This window comes from Halyomorpha halys, unplaced genomic scaffold, assembly GCF_000696795.3.
Source record: "Halyomorpha halys isolate HHAL.00 unplaced genomic scaffold, Hhal_1.1 Scaffold45.1, whole genome shotgun sequence".
Lineage (NCBI taxonomy): Eukaryota > Metazoa > Arthropoda > Insecta > Hemiptera > Pentatomidae > Halyomorpha > Halyomorpha halys.
The window spans coordinates 1,611,575-1,623,740 of NW_027113993.1; positions in this window are offsets into that span (position 1 = coordinate 1,611,575).

Below are 12,166 nucleotides of genomic sequence, written 5' to 3' on the forward strand. Positions count from 1 at the left end.
TATATTATATCTTCGTTGATTATCAACTTAATGAATTATGCAAGTTATTTAAGATTCGATTGACATTTATCTTTTCAGTTTTGAGAATTTTGAAACGAAACTTAGTGTGTCTCAGTTTATGGTAACATAAGATTCTGTTTGTAGTGAAATTGATTAAGAAATCTCTTTCATTGCTTATAGTGCACGTAACTAAGGAATAATCCATGGGAGGAAGAATATTCAATTGATGACTATGATAAGAAAATTCTGTTTTTATAGCGATTATATATTGGTAATTTTTCTAATAATTTTCTGAAGATATAAATCGCCAGAGCTCCCCACAAATTGAGCCCACAGCCCTCCAAATTGAGTTAGTAGATTTGGAATTTATATGTAATAAATTAGTGTTACGGAGGTCTTAGGGGTCTCATTTTTTGCAATTTTGGTCATTTTTCAGTGCATATATCTAATTTGCTAACTCAGGTCATTTTATGCTAGCTTTGACAATTTAATAAATAAAATACTTATTAAACTCGATGGTTCGATTGCGATACCACCAGTTACTGTCTACGCACTCCCGACCGGCGTCCAAATCCAAATCCACAAGATTAGCATGAACGCAATCTTCCCATTTACGTTACGATCTACTTCCACAACGTTTACCAATCGGCTCAGTGATTATAAGGCTGTATAAGATCCATGCGTTACAAAGCACAGATACATTACTCGCCCTTTTTAATTGGTTTGTACAAATTTTCCGGGTTATTCATTCTTGTTCATTAATTAATTTACAAAAACCTAAAGTTATTACTCGCCCTTAATGAGGCACGTTCCTTATCCGTAAAGGAAAACAGATAGAATAGTTATCAGTAATAAAGCATTATAAGTTTCTGGAAAGAAAATACAAGCAGAGGAATTTCGAAAATGAAAAAAAAAAACAAGGTGTATTTCTCCCCTTTAGTCTCGCTTTATTTTCCTGTTTCGTTTTATAGGTGCTTATCTAGGAACCCAAATAGTTAAATTTATCTTTAAATGCATTCAATGGCATTTGGACTGTCACCTTTGTAATGAATCTCAATTTTTGTTCTGATTAGACATAGAAAATTGGCCTATAACAGTAAAAAAGCTATCATCAATCACGAATATTTATTCTAATAATGAATTTTATTAAAATAACAACATTAAAATTACAAAAATGTTAATTTCTAAATTGCATTCAATAACGCAGAGGTACATGAGAAAAAATAACTATATTTTTCTTTACCTTTTTTTTCTGTGCTCAATTTGTGTTTTATATTTCTTTTTTTTTTTTAATAAAACATCGTTTATACATATTTTTTTTATTTTTAGTGTTGCAATTTATAGAGATTAATCATATGACAATAATATTCCTCGGAAAACTTGTCAATTTCAAGTGATTGGAATATTTTTCGAATTATATTTTAACTATGTGTTCATTAAACTTTCTTACAATCCACCAAGATACGAAACTTTTGACCAAATTGATTTTTCAACAAAGTTAAATTAGCTTGGAGCACTTTGGAAACTCCCTTATTGATGGATGGAGGCAAGATGACTTGTTAATTAACTTCGAGCTCATAGAAAGTACGAATACTTTTTTCTAAGATGGATTCGTCTGTTACAGTATTAAGAATACATTTCGTGCTTGAAACTGTATTCTTTTTTTTTTTTTTTACCTTGAAAGAGAAAAATATCCTTCGATATATAGTACTAGTAAAATTATTTGAATAAATTTACTATAGTAACTTTGCCATTCGGCCATCAGATGTAGGAGGATACTTTAGAGTCTGGAATGGTCTTGCTTTAAAACAGGAACCAAATTTGCTGAGCTGTACGGTGTTTTATTGTTTGGAAAATGGCTGCATGTTTCATGGAGCGCTAAACACGTTACACCGCAACTCTTTTGTCTTATGGCGACTGGTACTATGATCACAAATCTTACTTAAATGAATGAACATAGAATACTATATTTATTAGGATTATCTCTCTAGGAAGTCTGGTGAGTCAATTCATTTAAAATTTTTTGAGGTTAATCACTTCCATTTTTTAATGATTTATTTATTATTTATTCATGACTGTCACATATTCATGCACTATAAAAACCTATAACAATAATAAAACTAACATAACACCAATCTTCATCCTTATATATTTTTCATGATTTCATATTTATTTCATATGGGAAATCATGAGGTGATTATTATTGTATAAATTAAAATATATAAGGATGAAGATTGGTGTTATGTTAGTTTTATTATTGTTATAGGTTTTTATAGTGCATGAATATGGGACAATGGTCCCGAAACGTTGTACAATGTCATGAATAAATAATTCATTAAAAAATGGAAGTGATTAACCTCAAAAAATTTTAAATGAAATTAGTTGTTGTTCCTACATCTATTTCTCATTCATTAAAAAAATATATTTAAAAAAACAATACTTCATGTTGTTGTTTTTTAATCACATATAGTTGCCGCTGCTCTATTCTAAGAAACAGTGAGTGACATCATTAGGTTTTAAAATATATTCAGATGCAAAGAAATACAATGTGGTTATAAATAGATACTGCGGCCATTTTTTGATGTAGAAATAGCAAATTTAAATTGCCAATGTTCATCTTTTTTCAAGTTATCAATAAGAAATAAGTTTTTTTTTTTTTTTAGATTTCTCAACTGATGTTGTTGTATTTTCTAGTCATAATAATAGAAGAATCTATGGAATGATTTCTTAAAAAGATCGTTGGATGCAGTTCCTATAAAATAATTTAACATCTAAAAGGAACTATTAAATGTAGTAAACCTATAACAATTTATTGATTTTTATTATTCTTTGATATACCTAACATAAACCCGATATATTAATGTCACATTTCAGAAAATTTAAATTGCAATTACAATGAACTAGTTTTAGTTTACATGTAGTAAGATGGAAAAATATTTAAAAAATAGAAACAAGTATACTTTTACAAGTATTTAGTTCTAGATTTTCTACAAGTATTTTAGAATAATACACCAATATCATATTTATTCGTAATTATATATTGAAAATTGAAACAACAAATTATAGCAACAACAAAATGAAGTAAGAAAACATTGTAATATAAGTATATTATGAAGATATAGGAACTCCGCTTAAAAATAAACTACATATATAAATAATAGAAACTACACATAAAAATAATATGATAAACATATACAAATAATAGGAGCTAAATTTACAAATAATAGAAACTACAAATTCGAATTATAGGAACTGCATTTACCAATAATATGAACAAAACTTGTGGTGGATGAGATAGCATTTGTCTCGACGATTGTGTCCTTAAAAATAAATGCAAAATAATGGGCTTGCTTACGTATGTTGATCTTTCTCTCTGACATTTGGGTAGGTACTAAGCTATGGGAGACTGTCAAAAAAGAAACTACCTTGAATTTAAGTGTTTTCTGAAAGTAATTCAATAAGTGCGTTGACTATTCGTCAGAACGCTACCTATGCTACCTTCCCTGTGTTAAATATCTTAACTCTAGTTAATAAGTTCTGCTATAATGAAAGCTTTTATAAACTCTAAAATACTGCCTGTACAAAAACCAATACATAATTCCCTTTTTATTAGATTTTTATTCTTTGGCTTAACTCTCTTCAGGTAGCAAAACATATTTAGATCACTTATAAAGAGATTTTGTATTTTTTAATCCTTATATTTTATCTCATAATTATTTAATAATATACTATAAATATTATATTAAGCAGCAAAAAAAATTATCGTTGTTTTCAGTAGTTAATGATATAAATTATGTGAAAGAATACTAATTTTCGTAAGTTTAACAATATTTCTTATTTTATTTTCATATCAAGAAAAAAAATCAACCGCCTAACTGGAAATTTATAAATTGATCCACAGACAAAAAAGAGATTAAGCACACCTGAGCTAAGGAATGATGGACCAAACTTCCTCATTGAACAGAGCCATGAGACAGCTCGGACAAACTGGGCGATCTAGAACTACAGAGAAACGAACAGGCGTTTAATAGGCGAGTGATTAATAGGAGTAGGAGCGATGGACTATTGTGAGCAATACTAAAGCAAACTCTAACTAATTTGGTCGGCCCAAGTCAGCACCTCCCTAATTGCCTTAATTGAGATCCCAGTATTAGCCCAGCCACTAACTCATGCGAAATTTATTCAATTCCCAATTAGATCACAAATAACCATCGGCGTGATAATGTTTTCCGCATCGTCTAGAACGTTTGTGTTTCGCTGGTGCTGTCCCGGATATGGGCGCCAAATATTTGCCTCTGCATAATAAACAGAAATTGCTGAGGCTAAGAACATCTCATGAATTATATTAGATACGACAACATAACTTTAATATTAATTTTCTAATTGGTTGGTAAAGTTTGCAACTACCATCATAACACAAATAGCAATCGATGAGGAACTTGAAAGACAAATAGCATATTCTATGTTTAGCACGATTTTTTTTCATAGTGGCTTGTAAATAATAATTTCTTGATTTGAGGATTTTTTTTAGCATAATACATAGGAGATTTCAATGTTTCCTTAAATTATCGACAAAATAATTTAAAAACTCCAATTTTTGAAAATCAACGAAAAAAAAAATATGACCATGTGAAAATTTGATTTAAAAATCATAAAAATTTATCGACACGTTTTATCTCGATGGTTTTATGCCATATCATTCTTGCTCCCACAGCCGTTGCACAAGGTTTTTTATTGAAAGCATTGTAACTTTTAATAAAAAGCGTGTTCTAAACAACAACAGATAACAAACAAGAGGAGAGGAGTAAAAGTAAAACTAGCGAAGCTGAGAACCGTCATAAAGCTAAGTCGCCATATCTAATAAAAATCCCCTCCATATATAAATCCCTCCTTTTATTAGCTAATATACTAAAGATGTATTCACGCAGGGATGGTCCCATCGCTCTGGGACTATAAACTGCCTTCCTTTATAACCCCTTTGCTACGCCCGACCGCCTCTATAATTTTCTACCTCAAAGCAAAACGAAAATTTCTTTTTATGTTTAGGATCAACAACCACTAAAATATTTTTTAGGTCTTTTGTAAATGGTTGTTTTAGATATAATTTAAAAAAAAAAAGTATTAACATTCCTTCTATCACGAGGAAAGGAAGTAACTAAGCACTAGATAAAAATAAATAAATAAAATCATTTAAATGTTAAAGATAAGATTAAAGCATGGAAATCTATTATAAAAACGCACATATTTACATGTTTTTCAATGCCCTCACTTTTTTGCAGATTTTAGGAACTTTTGAAATAAGTTTAGTTGTGGTGGATGATGATTATTTTAGTTGCTAAACATTTTAACTTTGCAGTCCCTTTTAATTCTTCTTCCACAAATTGAACTCTGGGATTTCCAGTGCAAAGGTTAGTTCGTCTAAAAGATTGTGATTGAGAATCGAATTTTAAAATGTCGAGTTGGTAAAATCAACTATATAAATTCGTTTTCACATCATGATCCTACATTTTAAATGACAGAATTAATCAAACAATTGAGATTTACTTGTCAGTGCGTTTTTCTTCCTTTTGAAAATTGTTACTTTAATGGGACTTAGGAACATCATGTTTTCATAATTAAATGTGATTATGATTGGGCAATCAAGAGTCTCCATGTCATCAACATACTTGTTACTAGATTTTTAAAAAATTCAAATATTACACTCGTAGTTTAGCATAATAAATCCAGTAGGGGTGGAGGCTTATTCAGAACCTTGTGTTTTAACAAGGAAGTATATGCAGAGTAGTTCATGGAAATTGATCTAGTAGTTTTCTGGTGATGATTAAAATGCTGATGTACCCTTCCCGTCATATTAATTCACGATGAATTATAACTTATTGTAAGACTGTGATTAATAATCAACGTTTCGCCCACGTTTTAGGGCCTCATTTGGGATCAAAAAGATACAAACAACTAAAATTGAGAGTAAGAGAAAAAGATAACGTGAAATAAAAACAGTGATGTAGTTGTTGTTACCTCGTTTTTTATTGTTACTGTATTTTACTTAGGTGAGCTCCAAGGGAAATCAACAAACACACTTTAAACAAAAACACCTATTTATTGCAAATACAAGAAAATAAAATCATGATAAAAATAAACATGCTTCATGCATAAGCAAAGTAACCTAACCTAAGAACAAATATATTAATAACTACAATAGGGCGTGCACGATTAATCAAGGAAAAAATTATGTACTATTTACAAAAATCAAATGAAACACTACCTTCACTGTCCATGCTTTACTAGTAATGTTTTTAATAAACCTGGCCAGGAATAAATTACTTTGTTTGCATGCTTTTCCCACTAAGCGGCTAGTCTACTTCATGCAGCTTCCCACGTCGGTTTCTCATTGATGTTGGTGCTGTATAATATGATTATACCTTTTTGTAAAGACTGGTACACTGAGGTAACCTAATCATTAGCACGTGGTACTCATACTGCTATTTCACAGGGACAACCTCAACGCTACCTGTCGAAAGGTTATCGTTGCAACAGCTAGGTTTGAGACACCTGTTATTATCTAAGATCGGTAGGCGCCCCCCGCAACATAGTTAAACATAATGTAAAGTAAGTAAAAATTTATATAAAAATGAACAAAATAAAATAAAATAAACTGTATATTCTATTTAAAAGCTTTGTTCATACTCTTAAGTTTCCACATATTTCACTTCATTTTTAACCATATTCTCTTACTCTGTTGTTTAATTTTAGTGATTTGTATCTTTTTTAGCCCTGATGAAGCTTTTAATGTGGGATGAAAAGTAGGCTCATAATAAATAGTTTTTATAGTTAAGTGAAAGGATAAATAGTTCTTTCCTTGTCTCTGATAAGTTTGATGGGATGCCAGTTATAATCTTTTAATTGGAAGATCTTTATTAATTCCACAATTATAATTGGATATGATTGGGGCTAAATTGGCGGAGACGCAGATTAAGGATCGCTCAAAGTGTTGCTGGATTGTATTAGCTTCGATTTTGAGTATGCGGGTTATGATGGAGCTCAGTGAAAGGAAATTATCGATGTTCTGTTGGTTGATTTATTTGAACTGAATTCTTCGGTTTAGCTATAGCTTATAGTTAATTTTAAAGCCTTTGAGGGAGGAAAGGTAATAAGGTATAGCATATTACATTAACCCCGAGAGACTGGGTAGCTTGCCAAGATGCTCTCCAAACATAATAAAGACGAAATGGAGCGGAAAATTCCAGTGCCATTGAAGAAGTGAAGTTTAAAGGGGATGTCAAGAGATTGAGCTAGAAAAATCCCTGGATTAAGGAGGTCTGGAAGTTGAGCGGGAAGGGTCCGAGTTGTGAATGAGCTGCCTCGCTGGGACCACTTTGTATTAATGAGTGGTTCCTTTTAACCTGTGTCTGTCAGCCCCCCTCTCCTCCCGTGGAACAATAGCCCCTCTTAGCTAAGTAATTGCTTTCAGTTAATTGTAATTATCGGCTATGGGATTGGTAAAGTGTAAACAATTAACCCTGGTGATCCAAGATAGTCCAGGTACATGCAGCTCAATCACCACTGTTCCATAAATAAAGTATCCCTCTAATAAGAAGTTAAACAAGCTGTGTACTACTTCTATAATGTCAAACGTCATTACAAAAAAAATATCTGAAATTGGATTTTATAATTTCCATTTAACACGCAACACGTCCAATAATTTTTTTTCCGCAGATTGTGAGGAGCCCAAATATCACTTCGAAAAACATCCCGTAGCCCCCAAATGATTTGAGACAGTTGGATGAGATATGTTAAACGCTTCTGCGATATCCCGTTTCGGTGAGTGAAGGTTCTTTATATGTACATACCATTGCTTGAATTTGGTCATCATCAACAGTTGAAGGACGACCCGAGCAATTTACGTCTTCCAAATCAACATTTCCGGTTCCGAACTGAGCAAACCATAGACGCTGCTTCCTCCTAAGACATCATAGCCATCCACACTGAAAGTTTTGTTAACTGTCTATGCAATGGATTTTCCTTTTCGGAAATAAAAAACCATCAAATGACGAAAATGAATTTTTTTATCTTCTATTTTGAGCAAAGAAAGTACCAGTTAAAGATAAGGAATCTCGATTGAAACTGATGCATAAAAGCACCTTAACTAATCCTTTTTTAGAAAATGTAAACATTATTGTCCTAGTAAACATGATTATATAAACACAGAGAGGATTAAATTGAAATATTGAAAAACACTACCTAATTATTTTACAACCCAATATTTCTTTGACCCAATACCTCCCAATGTCCGACCCGAATTAAGGCAAATATAAATCAATCGTGTATGATGCATTTCCGGAACTTGGTTTGTTGCGTTAGTTTTGGAAACGCACCTACCTCCAACAGTGTAGAATGGAAGTTATATGCGATTGATTCAACTGAACTGTTAACGGCAGCGATTAATTATAAAATATTCAGTACTGCAAGGCGAATAAAAATCAATCACTTAAGTTGATCTATACAAGGCAGGTGCGTTTCCGAAACATGCACAAGACAGTTTATTTTATGACTGCTATGTATCTGTCTCGGGATCCCTGCTCAAAAAAAAGTTAATTAATTATTTTGTATTGAGTCCTGGAAAACTATTATTATAATTGTGAAAGGAATATGGTCCGGGTGGGGTAAAAAATAACTCAAATAGTAGAATTATACTGATATTGAGCCAACGTTTCGCCCCACGTTGCAGGGCTTCGTCAGGGCTAAAAAAGATACAAACACATAGTTACAAAAGGAAAACAAAAACATAAGTGTAAAATAACAGGGGTATAAAATGTAAAAAAGTAAGATATAATAAGAAAAATTAAAGGTAGTAAATAGTAAATGTAAAGGGTAATAGTAACAGATAGATAAGAAAAGAAATATTGCCTACAACCAACGGGCGTTGATGACCAGGCTGTTAAACGCCCTTTCAAAACTAACAAACAAACAGAAAAGAAATATTAAAGAAAATACAAATAAAGAGATGTAAAAAGAAAAAAGAATACAAATCAAATGATGAGACAGAATGCATACCTAGGCAGTCAAAACAAAAGTGACCGTTGGTATTGGGAGGAGTGGGGACGGCAGTTGTGCCACAATAACGAAAATAATTTGTAAAGTAAACATGATAAAACAGTATTTAAATTAGGTGAACAATAAATGGAAATATACATAATAGGGGGAGAAGAAATATTAAAAAAACAGATAGAAAAACAAAGGAAAAGTAAAGTATAAAATAATGGGATACAATGTGTGTAAGTAGTTAAGAAACAAAATTTATACCAAATGAGCGGGGATACAGAAAAGTGTAAAATATAATAGAAAATTAATAATATAATTACACTTAAGGAGATAACAAAAGTAATAATATAAGTACACTTAAGGAGATAACAAAAGTAATAATATTAGTACACTTAAGGAGATAACAGATGAATATAAATTAAAAGATGGATACATGAATATAAATGAAACAGAAAGGATAGTGAATATAACAATAAAAAAAAATAAATAAAAGAAATTAAAAATGTGAGAATTTAGAAAAACAAGAAAAAAAGATATGACAAGAAAATGGGCGTCGCGGTCTCATAGCCCTTCTTAAGACTTCGTCTGGCCAAAATTCATTTTGCCCTCTCTTCCGTTTTCTTACTTCTGAGTTCTATGCTCTCTTTATTTCTACCCTCACTTGTTCCTAAAAGGGGCGTCGCCTTTTCAGAATCTTAATTTAACATTGGCCACGCCCAAGAACTATACGTTAGAAGGGCCTCCAAGTGTTTGATACAGGTGTTGATTACAGCTATAATTGACCTGCCTACCGACAAAGCCAGTACCTGTTTTTAATAGATTTGCTCAGCAAGGTCCACCACTTGTGAAGTGCCCTTTGTTGACAGGTATCATACCCAGCACAGGTATGACAAGGCATATGGCAAAGGCTTTTATAATATTAATAATTATTAATGTATATCTCAATAGATATCATGACCAATTCCTTGATATAATATATTTGTTTAAACCCTGTGAGATTAGTTTTACTGAGAAGTCATTGTTTATTATTTGTACCTATTTAATTTTTTTTCATCTTACAAAATATTAAATGTAGTAGATCAGGCAAGGGCTTGGAAGATATTTTAAGGTGGATTTATGAGTGGGAAGTGTGCCGTATTTTTCTTGCTTTTCTATTCTTCCTGATTTTTTTTTCTTTTTTTTTTTATCACCATGTCAAATACTTCTTGGTCAACTTATCTCGATTAAATCATCGTAGATTTGAATACTGTTGAAGGGGATGTTAGTTCTATGTATTCAATTATAATAATTGCGAAGTTCAGTTTACCAACATCGTTAATTTGATCTTAAATCTTAGTGAATAATGAAAATGGACTGGTATCTTTCAATAGTGGGTCAATCGAAGAGTGAGAGCTGAATGGACGGGCTTAGCTGAGGGTGGACAATAGCCAATATCAACCGGGAAGACGTTGCCAGCCTCACTCTATTTTATCGTTGATTAAGTTGACTCCTATCTTAAACTGAGTTTAGTACTCTTCACTTAAAATATATATATATATACAAGAGATAAGATAAGATATTTAAAAAATAATGGGATTCCTATCAAATCTAAGAATTTATTTACAGTATCCTCCAGTCTTTGGTGCGCGCACCGCACCATTTTTTTATGTCTTAGTTTAAGCTTGACTCATATCTATGAGGATATAGTAGGTCTACAACATATAAAAATAAGGATGGAGAAAAACTCTTCTTGGATAATTGCATTTTAGATGTATGTCCATTTTGGGCCTTTTCCTAAATATTTATAGAAGGTTGGCAACTGAAAAAGGTAATGTAAATACCGAAACAAGTTCTTTCAATAATTATTATAATTAAGTCCATTGTTAAATGTCCATATTATTTTTTTTTTTGTGAAAAGTTATCGATAGCTTTCAATTGTACAAAGCTCATATTCTCGACTTTTTAAACTACGTAATATCGTACTTGTTTTATAAAAAAATGATTTTTTTTCATGTTTTAAACACCTGGCCTGTAGTAAGCTACAGGCAATCACATGCCATCATTGATGACACCGCCTTCAGCGGATCCGGCAACCTGTCTTACAATAACAAGATGATTTAGTTTGCCGATATATTTACATACATTTTTCATTTCTATATATTTAATTGTTTGTTATTATTTTTTTCATCTTTTAAACACATAAAACCAGAATTACGGCTCGTTCCTGTATTTCGTTCACCGTGTTCCTGCATACCTTTTTTTTGTCTAAAATATATATCCAATTTTATGAATGCATTATTTTTCTTCTAATTGCCTCGTTGAAAAGATCATTCAGAATTTATTTTAAGAAATAATCACTGTTCTCAACTATCATTTTTCTTATTGATAAATGCGTACAAACCTAAAATAAAGTATTCATTTCTTACATCCCACATTAACTATTAACAATGCCATATACAGGAAGGGTGGTATAAACTTACTCTTCTTCAAAGCAGAAGTGAAGCTAAAAAGGCCAGGTCCATGGAAGGAAGGTTTACATTTAGGTTTATAGGAATATCCGCTATTCTAATATAAACTGAAAAAGAAGGCAGGCAGTAAGTGAACGTAAGGAACATAACGTCCGTTGTTTTTGCGTAACTTTTTCTTCAGTTTACCTCTTACATTACACTCCATGTTCCAAGGTTATATATCATATGTTCAGCTTAGTTTAATTTTATAAATCGGGACTGGTTAACGTGAACAGCTGAGTCGAGAATGGAATATTGTTATTAAATTATATTTATGACGTAAATTTTTATTTATCAAGAAAACTCCATTTGAATTTGAGCTAATCAAAAAAGTTTACTAATATACATTAATTTAACTGAAAACTAAATATGAAAAAAACCGTGCGTTCTATATTACAAAACAGATTTTCTTTTTTTTTTCTTAATTGAATTATTACTTTTGAACATTTTATATATAGCAGGTCGTTCTATAAAGTTGTTATAAAAGATTATCATTTAACTACATTTTCAAATACATAATAATCAGTTCATGATCTTACATTGTTTTCCAAAAAGTAGTAGTTAAAATTCTGTTATCGTTCAATACACCTGTTTTTATTATGGTTTGAAGGTTGATTTGTATAAAAATCATGTGGCAATTA